A 20,408-nucleotide genomic window follows, 5' to 3' on the forward strand; every position below is an offset into this window, starting at 1 on the left:
GGTACAGCGGAGCCGTGTGTAACGTGGGTACAGCGGAGCCGTGCGTGTGTGACTTGTGTACAGCGGAGCCGTGCGTGCGTAACGTGGATACAGCGGAGCCGTGCGTGCGTAACGTGTGTACGTAACCTGTGTACAGCGGAGCCGTGTGTGTGTGTAACGTGGGTACAGCGGAGCCGTGCGTGTGTGTAACGTGGGTACAGCGGGGCTGTGTGTGTGTAACGTGGGTACAGCGGGGCCGTGTGTGTAACGTGGGTACAGCGGAGCCGTGCGTGTGTGTAACGTGGGTACAGCGGGGCCGTGCGTGCGTAACGTGGGTACAGCGGAGCCGTGTGTGTAACGCGGGGCGTGTCTGTGTGTAACGTGGGTACAGCGGAGCCGTGTGTGTAACGCGGGGCCGTGTGTGTGTGTAACGTGGGTACAGCGGAGCCGTGCGTGCGTAACGTGGGTACAGCGGAGCTGTGCGTGTAATGCGGGGCCGTGTGTGTGTGTAACGTGGGTACAGCGGGGCCGTGTGTGTGTGTGTAACGTGGGTACAGCGGGGCCGTGTGTGTGTGTGTAACGTGGATACAGCGGAGCCGTGTGTGTAACGCGGGGCCGTGTCTGTGTGTAACGTGGATACAGCGGAGCCGTGCGTGTGTAACGTGGATACGGCTGAGCCGTGCTTGTGTAACATTGATGTGGTGCTGAGCTGCTTGCAGACACGTGATATAGGTATAGTGGAGCTGAGTTTGTGTTTATGTATATAGTACAGCAGCGCATTAAACCGTTGGTCGTCAAGAGGCCTTATTCCAGATCGCTGTTTTAAAACTATGATCAGCAATAAGTGAATAGTGCCCCCCGCAGGCGACAGCTGCATATTATGTCGGCCCCAACTGATTTTGGAGCCGATCGGGGTTGATTGGACCCTTAAATAATAAGGGTCTAGGCATCTATGTGGCTAAGAGGGGGTTAAAAGGACCCCCATTGTGCGGTCCAGTTCCACCTATTAGCCTTGTATAACTGACAAATTTGAGGCAAATTACATTTTTACCACTAAAAAGTACTTAACCCCTTAACGACCATGGGGTATTTTTGGTTTTGCATTTTCATTTTTCCCTCCCCTTCTTTCCAGAGCCATAACTTTTTTATTTTTCCGTCACTATGGCCATGTGAGGGCTTATTTTTTGCGGGACGAGTTGTACTTTTAAATGACACCATTGGTTTTACCATGTCGTGTACTCGAAAACGGGAAAAAAATTCCAAGTGCGGTGAAATTGCCAAAAAAGTGCAATCCCACACTTGTTTTTTGCTAAGGCCTCTTTCACACTTCAGTTATTTGCATCAGTCAAAATCCGCCAAAAGGGCGGAAAAGCGGATCCGTCTGTAACTGATGTGAACGGATGCAATAGGATCCGTTTCATGACGGATCCGCAGAATGAAGAATTTTAAAGGAGCCACTGGCCGGGAAGGGGAGACAGAGAAGAGAGAGAGATTTTGTTTTTTTTGTCCGGCACCCAGACAGAATTTCGGGTTAAATCAGTGTGTGGAGGATCCGCTGGCCAAAAAAACGTTGCAAGCTCCGTTTGGAAGTCTTTGAGGATGTTGACGTACAGTAACATTTTGGCGGATCCGAACAAAAACGGATGCAACGGACGGCAATCCGTCAAGATCCGCCATTAATGAAAGTCAATGGGTAAAAAAACGGATCCGCAAAGAAAAATAGCGGATCCATTTTTTTTCCAAATCGGCGGATCTTGACTGATTGTCAAAAACGGAAGTGTGAAAGAGGCCCAAGTTCACTAGATGCTAAATCTGACCTGCCATTATGATTCTCCTGGTCATTACGAGTTCATAGACACCAAACATGTCTATGTTCTCTTTTATCTAAGTGGTGAAAAAAAATTCCAAAGTTTGCTAAAAAAAAAAAACTTGCGCAATTTTCCGAGACCCGTAGCGTCTCCATTTTTCATGACCTGGGGTCGGGTGACAGCTTATTTTTTCCGTGCCGGGCTGACGTTTTTAATGATACCACTTTTGTGCAGATATGTTCTTTTGCTCGCCCGTTATTGCATTTTAATGCAATGTCTTGGCGACCAAAAAAACGTAATTCTGGCGTTTTTAATTTTTTTCTCACTACGCCGTTCAGCGATTGGGTTAATGCTTTTTTTTTATTGATAGATTGGGCGATTCTGAACGCGGCGATACCTAATATGTGTATGTGGGATTTTTTTTTTACTGTTTTATTTTGATTGGGGCGAAAGGGGGGTGATTTGAACTTTTAGGTTTCTTTAATTTTTTTTTTAAACATTTTTTTTTTTTTTTTTTTTACTTTTGGCATGCTTCAATAGCCTCCGAAGGAGGTTAGAAGCATGCGCAACCCGATCGGCTCTGCTACATATGGGCGATGAGCAGATCGCCCATATGTAGCAGATTTACTGCTGTGCTTTCAGCGCCGACCACCGGGTGGCACTGAAAGCCATATGCCTGGAACAACCATAGAGGTCTCATAGAGACCTCTGGTTGTCCATGCAACATGACGCTGACCCCCGATCACGTGACGGGGGTCGGCGATGACATCATTTCCGGCCCGGCGGCCGGAAATGCTATTTAAATGCCCGCTGTCAGCTTTGACAGCGGGATTTAACTAGTTAATAGGCGCGGGCGGACGGCGATTCCGCTCGCGCCTATTGCGGGCACATGTCAGCTGTTCATGACAGCTGACATGTCCCGGCTTTGATGCGGACTGTGTCCGTCATTAGACATTAAGGGGTTAAAGGAAATCTGTCACCTATCAGCTGCCGACACTGACATCAGGGGCTTATCTACAGTATTCTGTAATGCTGTAGCTAAGCCCCCAGTGTAACCTGAAAGATAAGAAAAAAGAGTTAGATTATACTCACCGGGGGGCGGTCCGGTCTTGGTCCGATGGGCTTTGTGGTCCGGCGCCTCCCTTCTAACAGTGACTTCTTTGCTGCCTGTTGTGGCTCCTGCGCAGGCGCACTGCTCTGCCTTGTTGAGGGCAGAGCAGAATACTGCAGTGCGCAGGCGCCGGACCTATCCTGGTGCCTGCGCACTGCAGGACTCTGCTCTCAACAGGGCAGAGCAGTGCACCTGTGCAGGAGCCACGACAGGCAGCAAAGAAGAGGACGTCACCGTTAGAAGAAGGGAGGTGCCGGACTGGACGGCGACACCCATCGGACCGGACCCAACGCCGGGGTGAGTATAATCTAACTTTTTTTTTTTCTTTCAGGTTACATCGGGAGTTCTTTTTCTGGTAATCCATGGTTTATGTAGAGTATTTCGTTGTTTAACCATGCTGTTTTCATTGATCCTGAATCCCAGCTGTGTTTTCTTCTGCCCTCAACAGAGCAGAAAATTACGCCTGTGCAGGAGCCGCGACAGAAGCAAGGATGAGGACGTCATCACTAGAAGATGGGAGGCACCAGAGCCGCGACACCCATTGGACCCGGCCGCACCAGACCGCCCCCGGTGAGTAGAATATAACTCGTTTTTTTCAGGTTACATCGGGGGCTTATCTACAGCATTACAGAATGCTGTAGATAAGCCCCTGATGGCGATTGCCGCATCTCATATGGAAAAAAAATAGGTGACAGATTCCCTTTAATTTACTGAGGTAATCTGGAGAAATTCACCCCATGCTTCCAGAATCCCCTCCCACAGGTTGGCTTGGCTTGATGTGCACTTTTTGCGTACTATACGGTCAAGCTGCTCCCTCAACAGCTCAATGAGGTTGAGATCTGGTGACTGCGCTGGCCACTCCATTACAAATAGAATACAAGCTGCCTGCTTCTTCCCTAAATAGTTCATGCATAATTTGCTGGTGTGCTTTGGGTTATTGTACTGTTGTAGGATGAAATTGGCTCCACGCAAGCTCTGTCCGCAGGGTATGGCGTTGCAAAATGGAGTGTTAGATGTTGGGTTCCTGTCGCTGCACAGCAGGAATCCCGAGCTTTGCCTTCGGCGGTCTCCCATTCCTCTCCGACCACAGTGGAGCCTGCTCAGCAGACTCGTCGATCCCAGCGCTCTGCTCACACCAGCATTGTAGGTTTGGTTGCTGCTGCCACCTCTGGCTCAGCTATAGCAACGCATGCTGGTCAGCAGCGATCTTCTCCAGGGACCAAGTCCTCCTGTCAGTCCACTGAGCATGCCCGTGGGACGATCTCTCATTGGAGATCGGAAGTCACATGCTCAGGTCCTTCTCCAGCTCGGATTGGACCATCAGGAAGGTCCCGGAAGGACGCTGCTATAAAAGGTTCGCATGGCCGCTCGGCCATGTGCTAAGATAGACTTTTGTTGAGACTTGTGTGAGTGATGATGGATGCATGTAACTGACTCATTAACCCCTTCCTTTGATACGTATGTGTTAGGGTTAGTTCAGCCTGAGTCAGCGCCTCATGGTGGCAAAGCATGTGCCACAGTGCTCCAGTCTAGCACAAAGGTTAGCGCCATAGTGCCGCCATATCTCCCATGCCTCTGGGTGGTAGGAGTCTATCCGCTGCACTCTGTGACAGCTAACAGGGCACAGCACTTTCCTAGCGTCACTCTCTAGCACCGCTGCAGCGGCTCTGAGCACAAGTGGTTCTAGAAGGACTCTGACTCCATGCCTCTGGGCAGAGTTCTGTGACCACATCGCTTGCGCTCACATTATATTAGTGCGAACTTGTGAAGTAACAGGGTTCGCCTCGCACACTCCGGGTGAGGTAACCCGAGCGTGCTATTATCTGCCATTGTCTAGCAGCAGTTTCCATCGTTGCACAGTGAACCCCAGGCTGCGAACGCACCTCATTAACATCTATATTACTTGATGCGTTCCGCCAGCCTAAAATGGAGTGATAACCTTCCGTATTCAAAATCCCTTTTACCTTGTACAAATCTCCTACTTTACCAGCAGCAAGGCAACCCCAGACCATCACATTACCTCCACCATGCTTGACAGATGGCGTTGGGCACTCTTCCATCATCTTTTCAGTTTTTCTGCGTCTCACAAATATTCTTCTGTGTGATCCAAACACCTCAAACTTGGATTCGTCTGTCCATAACACTTTTTGCAATCTTCCTCTGTCCAATGTCTGTGTTCTTTTGCCCATATTAATCTTTCCCTTTTATTTGCCAGTCTCAGATATGGCTTTTTCTTTGCCACTCTGCCCTGAAGGCCAGCATCCCGGAGTCGCCTCTTCACTGTAGACGTTGACACTGGCGTTGTGTGTACTATTTAATGAAGCTGCCAGTTGAGGACCTGTGAGGCGTCGATTTCTCAAACTACAGACTCTAATGTACTTGACGTGTTGCTCAGTTGTGCAGCGCGGCCTCCCACTTGTCTTTCTACTCTGGATAGAGCCTGTTTGTGCTCTCCTCCGAAGGGAGTAGTACACACCGTTGTAGGAAATCTTCAGTTTCTTGGCAATTTCCCGCATGGAATAGCCTTCATTTTTAAGAACAAGAATAGACTGTCGAGTTTCACATGAAAGTTCTTTTTTTCTGGCCATTTTGAAAGTTTAATGAAACCAACAAATGTAATGCTCCAGATTCTCAACTAGCTCAAAAGAAGGTCAGGTTTATAGCTTCTCTAATCAGCCAAACTGTTTTCAGCTGTGCTAACATACCCTTGTGCAAGTATTCTAACCATCCATTAGCCTTCTTACACAGCAAACACAAAGTACCATAAGAACACTGGAGTGATGGTTGTTGGAAAAGGGCCTCTATACACCTATGAAGACATTGCATTACAAACCAGATGTTTGCAGCTAGAGTAGTCATTTACCACATTAACAATGTATAGAGTGTATTTCTGTATAATTTAATGTTAGCTTAATTGGCAAAAACAGCTTTTCTTTCAAAATAAGGGAATTTATAAGTGACCCTAAACTTTTGAACGGCAGTGTGTATGTATGTATGTGTATATATATATACATACATACACACACAGCTGTGGCAAAAATTAAGAGACAACTGCACAGTTTTATAAAAATCAGCTTCTCTACATGTCTCACAGTCATTCCATTCCAGTGTCACTTGAATTCCAACCAGACTACACCTCATTCTACTCAATGTGCTTCTGATTAGGTGATCACCTGAACCAAATCTTATTTAACAAAGGAAAGTATAAAAACCCTGCTGCGGTGTTCACAATCCTTTTGCAATAGGACAAGCTGGATGGCAAAACAAGTGCTAGTAATATCCCAAAATTAATAGGAATGAAAAAATAACTTTTAATCATGCCGAAGGAGTTGAAAAGACAAGTCTTGAGTGAGGAAAAGAAGAGCTCAATTCTGGCTTTACTAGCAGAGGGATTTATTCCCTGACTCACCTCCTGGGGAGGGGGTTGGGTGTTTAGCTCAGGGCTAAACAGGAGATAGGGACAGGTTGGGGACTTGGACCTCCCTACCATCAAGTGTATCCCCAAGTTAAGGAGAGCCAGGGCACCCCCTTTAGCCTGAGGGGCAGTTCAGGGGCCCTGGTTCCACGTCTCCTGTTTCCCCGCAACTGCCCCATGACATTATTACCAGCACCCATTTTTTTTCTGGTGAGCCATGGCCCTAATGCAGACCTATCTCCAAATGCTGCAGACCCTCACTGAGGAGCGTGGGGTGCTGCACGGTGTGGTGGAGCAGCAGCTGCAGCAGTTTGTGGGGTTCGGGGCCTCAGCTCAGGTTCAGGCTCAACCAGAACCCAAGTTATCTCTCCCAGACAGGTTTTCTGGAGGGAGAGATAATTTTTTGTTTTTTTCAGGAGGCCTGCAAGCTACACTTCAGGCTCCGCCCTCGTTCATTAGGGAGTGAGGAACAGCGGGTGGGATTCATCATATCTCTCCTTAAAGTTGTTCCCCTATCCTGAGCCTTCTCCTGCCGGCCGATTCATCATCTCTACGGTCGGTGGACGAGTTTTTTGCGGCTTTGGCGAATTTGCCCCCTGTAGTCCTTGCTAGGGAGGAGGACTCAATGGTGCAGTCGGACGAGCCCAGGCAGGTGGGAGGAGTTTGTTCCCCAATGGTGCTGCCTGCGGTTTGTCATGGTTTGGGGGCATGTTTTAGCTGTGAGCAGACTGGTCATTTTATCAGGGTCTGCTCAGCTTGCGCCAAACTTCCGTACCACCTAAGAAGCCGAGTCCCCCTGGTCGTGTGGAGGGAGGCGACCAGGGAGTGTATTTTTCCTCCATTTTGCCCACTCTGTGTACTTTGTCAGCAGAAGTGGTGGTTGGCAGGGTACCTGAGGGCATGAAAATAGGGGGGGAAGCCAGCACTGCTTAAGGTTAGGACGCATAAATTGGAGTGCATATGCACATAATGTCTAGCTGTATTCAAAAATGAGATATTTAGCAAAAAAATTGATCAATTCAATTGAGCCACCCCGCCGCGCCAAGGCAATCTCATATGGGGGGTCCTACTCTATATATTTTTAATAAATGCTGTGCCATTACGGCCTCCTAAATACACTTAGAGCATGACCACATCAAGTGCAATCTGTACCTGAACATTTACTGGATCGCTCCCATGAAGCCAGATGAAGCAAGTGCAGATGAAGGCCAACCAGGTCTGAACACAGACATATCAGGAATGGCCTCCACACATTGCCTGACTAGCAAACATAGATGAAGGGCGATGTTGGTCCAGACACAGGTGCACAATTAAATAAAGCTTGGGGCAGGGTGGGGCTGCCGTGTGTGTGCACAGCAGCCTAATCCATCACAATGAACACAGAAAATTATGGTAGACATAACCAAGCGTGCACGGCAACAGTGGTGGTCAGCCACAAACCAACAACAAGAAAATAGGGGGGGAAGCCAGCACTGCTTAAGGTTAGGACGCATAAATTAGAGTGCATATGCACATAATGTCTAGCTGTATTCAAAAATGAGATATTTAGCAAAAAAATTGATCAATTCAATTGAGCCACCCCGCCGCGCCAAGGCAATCTCATATGGGGGGTCCTACTCTATATATTTTTAATAAATGCTGTGCCATTACGGCCTCCTAAATACACTTAGAGCATGACCACATCAAGTGCAATCTGTACCTGAACATTTACTGGATCGCTCCCATGAAGCCAGATGAAGCAAGTGCAGATGAAGGCCAACCAGGTCTGAACACAGACATATCAGGAATGGCCTCCACACATTGCCTGACTAGCAAACATAGATGAAGGGCGATGTTGGTCCAGACACAGGTGCACAATTGATATGTCTATGTTCAGACCTGGTTGGCCTTCATCTGCACTTGCTCCATCTGGCTTCATGGGAGCGATCCAGTAATGTTCAGGTACAGATTGCACTTGATGTGGTCATGCTCTAAATGTATTTAGGAGGCCGTAATGGCACAGCATTTATTAAAAATATATAGAGTAGGACCCCCCATATGAGATTGCCTTGGCGCGGCGGGGTGGCTCAATTGAATTGATCAATTTTTTTGCTAAATATCTCATTTTTGAATACAGCTAGACATTATGTGCATATGCACTCCAATTTATGCGTTCTAACCTTAAGCAGTGCTGGCTTCCCCCCCTATTTTCTTGTTGTTGGTTTGTGGCTCACCACCACTGTGGCCGTGCACGCTTGGTTATGTCCGCCATAATTTTTCTGTGTTCATTGTGATGGATTAGGCTGCTGTGCACACACACGGCAGCCCCGCCCTGCCCCAAGCTTTATTTAATTGTGCACCTGTGTCTGGACCAACATCGCCCTTCATCTATGTTTGCTAGTCAGGCAATGTGTGGAGGCCATTCCTGATATGTCTATGTTCAGACCTGGTTGGCCTTCATCTGCACTTGCTCCATCTGGCTTCATGGGAGCGATCCAGTAATGTTCAGGTACAGATTGCACTTGATGTGGTCATGCTCTAAATGTATTTAGGAGGCCGTAATGGCACAGCATTTATTAAAAATATATAGAGTAGGACCCCCCCATATGAGATTGCCTTGGCGCGGCGGGGTGGCTCAATTGAATTGATAAATTTTTTTGCTAAATATCTCATTTTTGAATACAGCTAGACATTATGTGCATATGCACTCCAATTTATGCGTTCTAACCTTAAGCAGTGCTGGCTTCCCCCCCTATTTTCTTGTTGTTGGTTTGTGGCTCACCACCACTGTTGCCGTGCACGCTTGGTTATGTCCGCCATAATTTTTCTGTGTTCATTGTGATGGATTAGGCTGCTGTGCACACACACGGCAGCCCCGCCCTGCCCCAAGCTTTATTTAATTGTGCACCTGTGTCTGGACCAACATCGCCCTTCATCTATGTTTGCTGGTCAGGCAATGTGTGGAGGCCATTCCTGATATGTCTATGTTCAGACCTGGTTGGCCTTCATCTGCACTTGCTCCATCTGGCTTCATGGGAGCGATCCAGTAATGTTCAGGTACAGATTGCACTTGATGTGGTCATGCTCTAAATGTATTTAGGAGGCCGTAATGGCACAGCATTTATTAAAAATATATAGAGTAGGACCCCCCATATGAGATTGCCTTGGCGCGGCGGGGTGGCTCAATTGAATTGATCAATTTTTTTGCTAAATATCTCATTTTTGAATACAGCTAGACATTATGTGCATATGCACTCCAATTTATGCGTTCTAACCTTAAGCAGTGCTGGCTTCCGCCCCCTATTTTCTTGTTGTTGGTTTGTGGCTCACCACCACTGTTGCCGTGCACGCTTGGTTATGTCCGCCATAATTTTTCTGTGTTCATTGTGATGGATTAGGCTGCTGTGCACACACACGGCAGCCCCGCCCTGCCCCAAGCTTTATTTAATTGTGCACCTGTGTCTGGACCAACATCGCCCTTCATCTATGTTTGCTGGTCAGGCAATGTGTGGAGGCCATTCCTGATATGTCTATGTTCAGACCTGGTTGGCCTTCATCTGCACTTGCTCCATCTGGCTTCATCGGAGCGATCCAGTAATGTTCAGGTACAGATTGCACTTGATGTGGTCATGCTCTAAATGTATTTAGGAGGCCGTAATGGCACAGCATTTATTAAAAATATATAGAGTAGGACCCCCCATATGAGATTGCCTTGGCGCGGCGGGGTGGCTCAATTGAATTGATCAATTTTTTTGCTAAATATCTCATTTTTGAATACAGCTAGACATTATGTGCATATGCACTCCAATTTATGCGTTCTAACCTTAAGCAGTGCTGGCTTCCCCCCCTATTTTCTACCTGAGGGCATACCGGTGTTTGTGGACAGTGGAGCTGGAGTCAATCTGCTGGATGCTCACTTTGTCCAGACCCATGGCCTGAGGTGTAGGACGCTGGCCAAACCCCTTAGCGTCCAGACCATTGACTCTGTCCCACTGAGCCAGGGGAGGTTGACCCAAGTCATGGAAAAAATACATTTGCGTATAGGGACATATCATGTAGAGTCCCTGTCATGCTACGTCTTGGGGGTGAATTCCATCAACCATCGTTTTAGGCCTCCCTTGGTTGGAAAAACACAACCCAATCATAGATTGGCAGTCTAGGGAAGTAGTCAGCTGGGATCAGTCGTGTGAGGGTTGCTGCCTGGGGGCTACTGTCTCTGCCATCTTTCTACAACCGTCCCCTTCTTCTCCAGTGGGGGCAGCAGAGGTGCTGCCAGGGAGTAGGGGCAAGTCTCTACCCTCACCACATGCTAACCCTGGGTGTCGGAGTCCTCTTAGGAGGAGGCGTCAGAGGAGTCAGTCATCTGTGTCAGAGTCCGGATGCTCTGATATAAACGTTTTTCCTTTCAGGCCATCGGGAGTTAATATTAGTTTTTCCCTCCAGTGACAGCTGGTGTTACTACAACTCTAGTTGGTCGGCTGCTGGGTTATCCTCACCCCGGTGGCTGCTGGTGTTACTACATTTTTAGTTAGTCAGCAGGTGGTGACTACTCCCACTTCCCTTTATAAGGCCACCTGGTGCTGCAATTCACTGTTGGTAATACTGGTCATTTGCTAACCAACCTTGGTGAAGACTGGGACCTGCCTGGTGCAGAGGGGGTTCAGCTTGTCTTGAGCAGTGGTGATGCTGCTGGATGCTGATCGGGTGCCTTACTCTGCTGGTGGGAGCATTGGCAGCAGATAAAGCTAAGCTTTGGTTTTTAGTTGCTTTAACCCCGTGGTGTCTGTTTTATATTTCCTTTCGTGTTATTGGTGCGGTGCAGTTCACTTCCCTGTCTTACTTCCTGGGGAGGGGGTTGGGTGTTTAGCTCAGGGCTAAACAGGGGACTTGGGACTCCCTACCATCAAGTGTACCCCCAAGTTAAGGAGAGTCAGGGCACCCCCTTTAGCCTGAGGGGCAGTTCAGGCAGGGGACCTGGTTCCACGTCTCCTGTTTCCCCGCAACTGCCCCGTGACAAGGATTGGACCATAGAGGACTGGAGTAAGGTAATCTTCTCTGATGAGTCTAATTTTCAGCTTTGCCCAACACCTGGTCGTGTAATGGTTTAGATGGAGACCTGGAGAGGCGTACAAGCCACAGTGTCTTGCACCCACTGTGAAATTTGGTGGAGGATCAGTGATGATCTGGGGATGCTTCAGCAAGGCTGGAATTGGGCAGGTTTTTCTTTGTGAAGGACGGATTAATCAAGCCGGATACAAGGTTATCCTGGAAACACAGTTGATTCCTTCTGCTCAGGCAATGTTTTCCGCCTCTGAGGACTGTTTTTCCAGCAGGGCAATGCGCCATGCCACACAGCAAGGTCAATCAATGTGTGGATGAAGGACCACCACATCAAATCCCTGACATGGCCAGCCCAGTCTCCAGACCTGAACCCCATTGAAAACCTCTGGAATGTAATCACGAGGAAGATGGATAGTCACAAGCCATCAAACAAAGAACAACTGCTTAAATTTTTGTACCAGGAGTGGCAAAAGGTCACCCAAAAGCAGTGTGAAAGACTGGAGGAAAGCAGCCCAGACACATGAAAGCTGTGATTAAAAATCATGGTTATTCCACAAAATAGTGATTTCTGAACTCTTCCTGAGTTTAAACAGTTGTTTCTAAATGAACTTGTTTTCTTAGCATTATTTGAGGTCTTCAAGCACTGCATTTTTTGTTATTTTGAGCATTTCTCATTTTCAGAAAATAAATACAAAATTTAGTGCTTGGAAATTCGAAGCTATGTTGTCAGTAGTTTATAGAATAAAAGAGCAATTTACATTTTACTCAAAAATATACCTATAAAGGGAAAAATCCAACAAACTGAAAATTTTGCTGTAGTCTCTTAAATTTTGCCAGAGCTGTATTAGGGCAGTAAAAAATTGCTGAGTTAGTAAAGTGACATGGTAAAGTTTTAAAAAAAAATGTCATCCACAGTGGAGGCCTTCTCAATATCCAACACGTGCTCCCTCACTCTAAATTTAAGTTCCCTTGTGGTCAGCCCGACATATACTTTCCCACACAGGCATTCAGCGTGATATATCACCCCCTTGGAACTACATGTGAGGTGTTTCCGAATATCGTAAAGACGTGATCCATCAAAATTTTTGCATTTCTTGGATTTGTTCAGAGTCCAACAAGCCTTACATAGGCCACATGGGAAGAACCCTGGGCCTAGGGACCTACTGCTGGAGACTCTTGGGGGATTGTAGTGACTATGCACCAAAAGATCTTTAAAATTGGCCGAACGTCGAGCTACACACTGGGGGGAAGGAGGTAAAGCCCTTTTCAAAATGGGGTCCGTAAGGAGGACATTCCAATGTTTATTGATGAATTTTTCTATGTTATGCCACTAACTATTAAAGGTGGAGATAAATCTTACCTGTTTGTTGTTCTCTTTATCTGCAATTTGGTAACTATATAGCAGTTCATTCCTAGATGTTGCAACCGCTCTTTTGTACCCCCTCCTGATCATCCTTCGACTGTAGCCCCTATCCTCAAATCTCCTGGTCAGTTCTGCTCACTGTTTCTCAAACCTTATTGAAGCCGAACAAAATCTCTTAGCATGTAAAAACCGACCTATAGGGATACTACGGATGATGCTTGCTGGGTGGGCAGAGCCTGCTTGTAAACACGAGTTTGTGGCTGTCGGCTTCCTGTATACATCTGTATGGATCATCCCATCATTGGAAGCTTCAATCCAGATGTCAAGGAACTGCAGGGGCGTGTTTTACTGAATATAAGTAAGGCTGTACCTTTGTTTTTAATATCCAGAGCGGTTTATGTCATTTTAATAAACTCGCTTGGATATTTCCACAATACTGCTTCCTATGCCTACCTCAACAGCAGCCTAACGTCTTCCATAAATCTCTACTGAAACCTTTTGAAGCAGTCCGGGGAGACTCCGAGTCTGCTGCTTCTCCTGTTTTGGTCGAGGGGCAGGTGGAGTACGAGGTTGGTCATATCGTAGATTCCAGGTTGGTACGGCGGTCGGTACAGTACCTGGTTCATTGGAAGGGGGTATGGACCGAAAAACAGGTCCTGGGTACCGGCCCGGTTGATGCATGCTGATCGCCTGGTGCGGGCTTTCCACGCTGAGTACCCGGGCAAGCCTGGGGGTACAGAGGTCCCCCCGTTGAGAGGGGGGTACTGTCATGATCTCAGTGCGGGTTTGACTCGCACACGTGGGGTTAATGTCTGGAACCAGTGCTGATGACTGGCATTTCTGGGGTTAAAGGTTGTGATCCCGGTGCAGGCTTACCTGCACACCTGGGGCTATGATTGTGGCCTCTCCCTGGTTTTGGGAGAGGCTTCTTATAGCCTCAGGACGCTCCCATCCCTGTCAGTTATACTCTTGCCCTTGGCATAGTGTGGTGACCCCTGAGAGTGTTAGTGCTGTGTTCTGGTTGCTTGATAATCTGTGTATGACTCGGTCTGTTCTCTGGATATTGCTTTGGATTCTGCTTGGTACCTTCTATGTCTGTTTGGTTTTGACTGCTGCTTGGCCCTGACTATCCACTCTGTCTCATCCTTGGTACGTTACGGCTATCTCTGTGTGTGAACCCCGTTTTGCCTGACTCTGAGTAATTCTGTATAGTGTCTTTCCATCTCACTAAGCAGGACGCTAAGCCCCGTCCCCTTGCAGTCACATGACCGTAGGTCCCGTGTCTGCTTGCTAAACTTCAGCATCCACAGGTCCTGTGCATCGGTACTTTCTGGCTGTACCTGACCCCGGTACCCCTACAGTGCGGGTGAGTCCCTGCTCAGCGGAGGCTGCACGCCGGCGCTGACAGGATCCTGACACTCAGTGAGCAAGTACAGTGCGGTGTTCCTGACAGGTATGTTTTTTGGTGCATCGGGAAAAATGGCATGAAACTCTGACAACATTGTTTAAAGCTGTGAACTAGGTATCAGGAATGCTTCCAGGAGCGATCCCCATGATGTCCCTGTGTCATTTGAGCAGTGTTTCCATCATTTTCTGACGTTTTTAGATGTTAAAAGGACCCAAGGGGGGATTGCGGTAAAAATGCTCGGGTCACCCATAGACATTACATTGGGCTTGTTGTTCTGTCCGAGTACCCGAGTATTCCAATTTGCTCGAATCGACCAATGAGCACCCGAGCATATTGATTATCAGATATCAACCAAAGTGCAGTGTACACAGAAGTCTGTCAATCAGTGGTTTAGGCAGAGCTCAGCATTCAGATAACTGTTAGAGCTCCATCAGATGAGACAGTGATTTTATCAAAATAACAGCAAGAAATCCAGTGAGTGGCATATTGCTGGAATAAGGGTCTCTGCCCCTGCATTATGCTGCTTTCAGATGGGGTAGAAAAAAACTGGCAACAGATTTCCTTTAAAAAGGGGTTGTCCAGTAGTGGAAACAATCTTTAAAGCTATAGCCTTATTTGAAACTGCAAGGTAGCTAGAGCCCTCGTAAAGTAAAAACACTCGTCCATATATACTGTATATTTATTTTAGTTTTATTTTTGTGAGGGATATTGTGTACCTGATTATTTTTTTACCAATATTCAATCTATATTTGTCATGATCCCAGTGCAGGTTTTTGAGCGGCACGTCAGGGGTTAGTATCTGGAGCTCAGTGCAGGTTTTGACCTGCACACCTGAGGTTAATGATTGTGGCCTCTCTTTGGTTCTGGGAGAGCTTCTTAAACCCCTGGGAAGCTCCAATCCCTGCCAGTTATACTTTTGCCTTTGGCCGAGTGTGGTGACCTCTGTGTGCCTGTTCGTTGTTATAGCTTGTTTATATGGTTCTGACCCGGTTCTGTTCCCCGTTGTGAGTTTGCCTGTTGATTCTGTACTGCGCTACCCTCTCTGTGTATGACTCATTGCCTGTGATCTGACTACGCTCTGCTCGCCCCTCTTGTACCTTGCAGCTATCTCTGTGTATGACTCATTGGCTACGTCCTGACTATCCTCCCTGTCTATGCCCCTTGGTAACTTTGTCTCGCAGTTACCCTGCTAGGAGTTCTCTTGCAGCTCCTAGCTCTCTGGAGCTTAGGCCACGCCCCTAGTAGTCACGTGCTTCAGGTCCTGCTGTTCTGAAGTACACATCTACTCGGCTGCTGCCCGCTCCACAGGTATGTTTGAGCACAGTTCGCTTTACTCAGGACACGCACACTGGCTCAGTGAGCAAGTTCAGTGCGGTGTTCCTGACAATATTCATGTTTAAATGTAAAATTCTTAATTTGTAAAACTATCATTTTGAAGAGGTATGGGGGAGAAGCTGCCCGAGAGAATTTGTTTGCTTAGTGTACAAGTCTGATTACCCAAATAAGTCACCTTAAGTGTAAATTATATATCAACACCCAAAATTTCTCTTCTCATAGCGATATAAGATTTCTCAGTCTTTTGCATAGTGTAAGATTTTTATCCCTTTGAGAAAGAGTTTTAATCATTCAAAAGGGGATAATCAGAATAAGTCCTGACAATACTCAGACGTTTTGTTGGTGATTCTTTTTTCTGCTGTTTTCCTTGAGAAGATCTTCTCTGTCTTTAAGAAAGTCTGATGCTTGTTCTGCTGCTGAAAATGTTTGTGTTCTTCCTCCAGGTAAAAACACTTTAAGATTCGCCGAGAATTGTAATGAGACGCGGGTTTTCTTCTATACTAGCTCAGTGCATATTCCACTAAAGACGCGTCTTTCTTTGTTACTTCCACCGAGTAGTCACTGAAAATTAACACTCTACGTCCATCGAGCACCAGGGGTGGAGAGGATTTTCTGTACCGTTGTAAGATGTCCACTTTGTCTGCATAGCTCAGGTATTTCGCAGTACCAGGCCCGGGCTTATAAGCAGGGGATTCTTGTGGAGGTGGTGGTGGTGGACTCTGTGAGCGCATTTCACCTTCAATGGTGTATTAATGTCCAGAGCGTTTGGTAGGTCTAGTGTGCATATACTTGTAAGCTGGCTACGGGTCATAGATTCTGGTAAACCCATGATCACAAGATTGCTTCTATTCTCCAGATCATCATATGCAGCAAGATCACATCTTTAATATGCATTTAATTCATTTATTTGCTGATATAAATTTATTCAGATGAAAGTAAAATTCTCTCTCAAATTGGCACCGGCCGCGCCTGCGCAGTAGCATCTATTGGATCACCAATCTTGGAGGAGACAATTTTTTTTTCTCTAACAAACCGCCGGCGCCTGCCTGCTGAATGTGATTTTTTTTTCAAAACATATAGTCAGTGTGTAAAATAGGGGGCAGATCACTGAGGGTATGAAAAGCTAAGAAGAGCACCACATGAAGCCTCCCCACAGGCCCGCCCCGGAGTGGAAAGAGATGAAAACATTCTCCACAAGAATTGGCCTGTACTAAAAACAGACCCAATTCTGGCAGCACAATTACCAAAAAATCCCCTTATAACGGCCAGGAGGGGTAGGAGTCTGAAGGACATGTTACTGAGGAGCCACTATACTGCCAAGGTGTCCAATCCCTTCACCTCTTCTGAAAGTAAACCGAGACGGACTGGTTCCCCTTTGGTGACTGTCGGGCCTGTGAAAATATCATCAGGAGTACAGAATTTATGTCCTCTGATGGGTCGTTATCTTGACATTTTAAGGTTTTTCATGGATGTGATACGAAAACTCTAACGGTAAGGGGGATTGATTGTGTTAATGGGGGAATTAGGGGTTGTGATTTAAAACAGATATTGGCACAATTAGAATGCCAATGGATCAGTCATTTGGAATCCATGGCCCCCCAAATGCTTAACTGAAAAATGAAGCTTTCTCCCATTTCTTTGAATAATCCATTAACATCAACAATGTCCATTGTATAGGGAATATTCAAGGTTCCTGATATCTCTGCGCTTTTATTTTAATTGTGTGTTTTTTGTCTGTTTGTAGCTGATACATTATTGAAGATTTATCTTTTCCTTATGGCTATTCATGAAATGTATGTGTGATATGGGATTCTTGTGTGACCATCATATGAGGACCCCTCTGGTGTCAGGATGAACACTTCTGAACACTTCATCTTGAACGCCATGTTATTGGTTGACACAGTAATGATAGTGTTGTTCATGTACTCTTGTATATATAGCTATTTACATTTTTGCACATATGCACCTTAATTATATATTTTTTTAAATGCCGCACTTTATAATGCTATGGTATATTAGTGGATTCCAATACAATAATGTTGTTTTCTCTATTTGAGTATATTAAGCACATGTGCACTTTATTATACCTAATATTACACATTGTGTGACATACTTTCATTAATGTGACTAGTGGTTATGATTTTATACTGGCACTTGTAATATCTGTTGTTTTCATTATCTAATATGGTGATTTATTTTACCCCACTAATAATGGTAGACTCCATGGGACTCCTTAAACATGTCCGCCGGCTGAGAGTGCGCTCTGTGACCTGAACGCTGGTCCGTCCTTCCTGGAATCCAACTTGACAACGCACCTGTCTGTGACGCCATCGGGGGATTTCCCCGGACGTGCACTTTAGATATATCCATATGAGCCACCATTACACATTACCTCTCTTAGGATAAGTATATATAGAGAAGCTATGGATGTACTTGACTCATACTGATAACTTTTTGTCTGCTGTGATTATTTTCCTGTCTTTTGAGGTGATGTATGTTTATCTGCTGGATTTATAATATCCTTTATATACTTTCAATTGTTCCTCTGTTCTATGAGAGCCCAAGTCTGTGAGTGCTCCCCAGGTGACACTTGTTGTTTCTTTCTTGATGTACAGCCTGTATATATTTTCTTTATTACTGATTTTGATTAAATAAGAAACATATATTTGTTTATATTTATGAAGTCAGCATTCAATTTTTTCTTCAGTTTCATTTATTATACCCTGGAGACCAGTGAACAAAAGCACAAGAGGGAGGACACAGACTGAGTCTGGGCCCTCCCTCTTGTGCTTCTGCTCACTGGATCCCTCACAACAGTGAGGACAGTAATGCTCTGATGGCGGTCCTGTCCACACATAAAAGTATAAAATAAAGACTCTGACACATCATGGAAAGTTTAAATAGTGGGAAGTTTATTATATGCTTTATTATATATTATTTATTATATTTATATATTATCTATTTATATATTATCTATTTATTATATATTTAATATATTATATTTATATTATTTATTATATTATATTAAATTATATTATTATTTATTATATATATATTAATCTATTATATATTTAACATATTATATTTATATTATATATTTATTATATTATATTAAATTATATTATTATTTATTATATATATTTTAGTATATATTTAACATGTTATATTTATATTATATATTTATGATATTATATATTATATTTTACTATATATTTATTATATTAAATTATATTATTATTAATTATATATTTATTATATTATATATATTAATCTATTATATATTTAACATATTTATATTCTATATTTATTATATTATATTAAATTATATTATTTATTATATTATATATATTTATTTTATATATATTAATATATTATATATTTAACATGTTATATTTATAGTATTTGAGGTTGAAGGGAGACATTAAGTCCATCTAGTTCAACCTATAGCCTAACATGTTGATCCAGAGGAAGGCAAAAAAAACCCATGTGGCAAACAGCGCCACATTGGGGAAAAAAATTCCTTCCTGACTCCACATACGGCAATCAGACTAGTTCCCTGGATCAACGCCCTATCAAGGAATCTAGTCTATATCCCCTGTACACCATACCAGCATACTTCTCTACTTTCTCCAATTCTTCATCCGTCACGTCTTCTATCTGTTCTTCTAGGACCGTCAGCCATGTTTCTCTTCCAGTCATGTTCTTCTCCTTGTAGGTCCTGCAGCTCTGTTTCCAGGCATCAGTGGATATTCCTCTCTCTCTTCCATGCCCAGTGGTCAGGGTCTTCTGCCATGATCTAGAATAAAATAAGTGATTATAAACAGAGTGTAAAGGGCATATGTCACCATTAATCATAATCTAATTTGCATATATTTTAGGCCTGATGATACTGGTGTGTGATGACTGAAAATCCATGGCAGAATGACTTTATAATCACTTATTAAAGTTTTGTTGCTTGACATTAAAGCAAGCATGTCATGAGTCCAGCTATGGCTGCAGTCATAAAATGCTCTGCCTAATATCAGGATTACACGACCATTTTGACGTGGCTTTACAGAGTAAGTACAAGTGCCTCATCAGGTCTAAGGGATTTACTTAAGCATACTATTTAAATTGTGATCTCTATTTACAGATCAGCTTTATATTATTACTGTCTATATTACTCACCAGATCACATGTGTCCCGATCCACCCAAGCCCGGAATCCCATCCTGGTGAGCAGAACATTGCGGCATTGTAGCAGTCGGTCCTTCTTCATCCTCCACTTCCGTCCAAGGGCCCAGCGGTAGATCTTCTGTCGATATCGCACCTCTTCTTGCTCAAACTGGTTGGCTAAAAACCTTGGAGGGAAGAGAAATGAAACCAAATAAATTACAATCCACTTCAGAAGAAAATACAGACAACAACAACAAATGCCATTATCATGTATTTAGCCGAGTGGCCGAAAAGAGATTTTGGTTTTACAATAAAATAAAACAATGTTATTTATAGACGTGAATGTGTAATAATAAAAGAGACTCACAGAGCTGGAAAGAAGAAGGTTCCATATTCTGAAGATGGCAGTCCTGCTCTCCTGAAGTAAGCGATGACCATGGCGAGGAGATACTGGAGGGAGGAGAAGCCGAGTTAAGGTACTGTCACACTAAGCGATATCGCTAGCAATATCTCTATAACTTGTGACGTTATAGCGATATTGCTAGCGACATCGCGGTGCCTGATACTTACCTACGACCCGCTCTCCCGCTGGTTATCGCTGATCGCGCGAGAACATCCAGGACTGTTTTTCGTCGTCAGCTTCCTGCGGCGCTTCCTGTGGAGAGACGAGCGTGGAGCCGGGCGGGAGGAAGCAGGATCGCCTAGTGTGACAGGTAAGTAGCGACCCCCGTCCCCTACGATGTCACTGGTGAGATCTGCCTGTGTGACAGCTCACTAGCCACCACTTAGCGATGT

General features: G+C 45.1%; 1 long non-coding RNA gene across 1 annotated transcript; it reads left to right on the forward strand.

The window, feature by feature from the left end:
• The first annotated feature begins 3,350 nt into the window (after positions 1-3,350).
• Positions 3,351-19,950, forward strand: LOC141088364 (uncharacterized). The gene is made up of 2 exons (XR_012231926.1): positions 3,351-3,468; positions 19,630-19,950. It is a non-coding gene; the product is annotated as an uncharacterized lncRNA (long non-coding RNA).
• Positions 19,951-20,408: the final 458 nt, after the last annotated feature.

This window comes from Dendrobates tinctorius, unplaced genomic scaffold, assembly GCF_039654945.1.
Source record: "Dendrobates tinctorius isolate UK_male_01 unplaced genomic scaffold, ASM3965494v1 ptg000038l, whole genome shotgun sequence".
Lineage (NCBI taxonomy): Eukaryota > Metazoa > Chordata > Amphibia > Anura > Dendrobatidae > Dendrobates > Dendrobates tinctorius.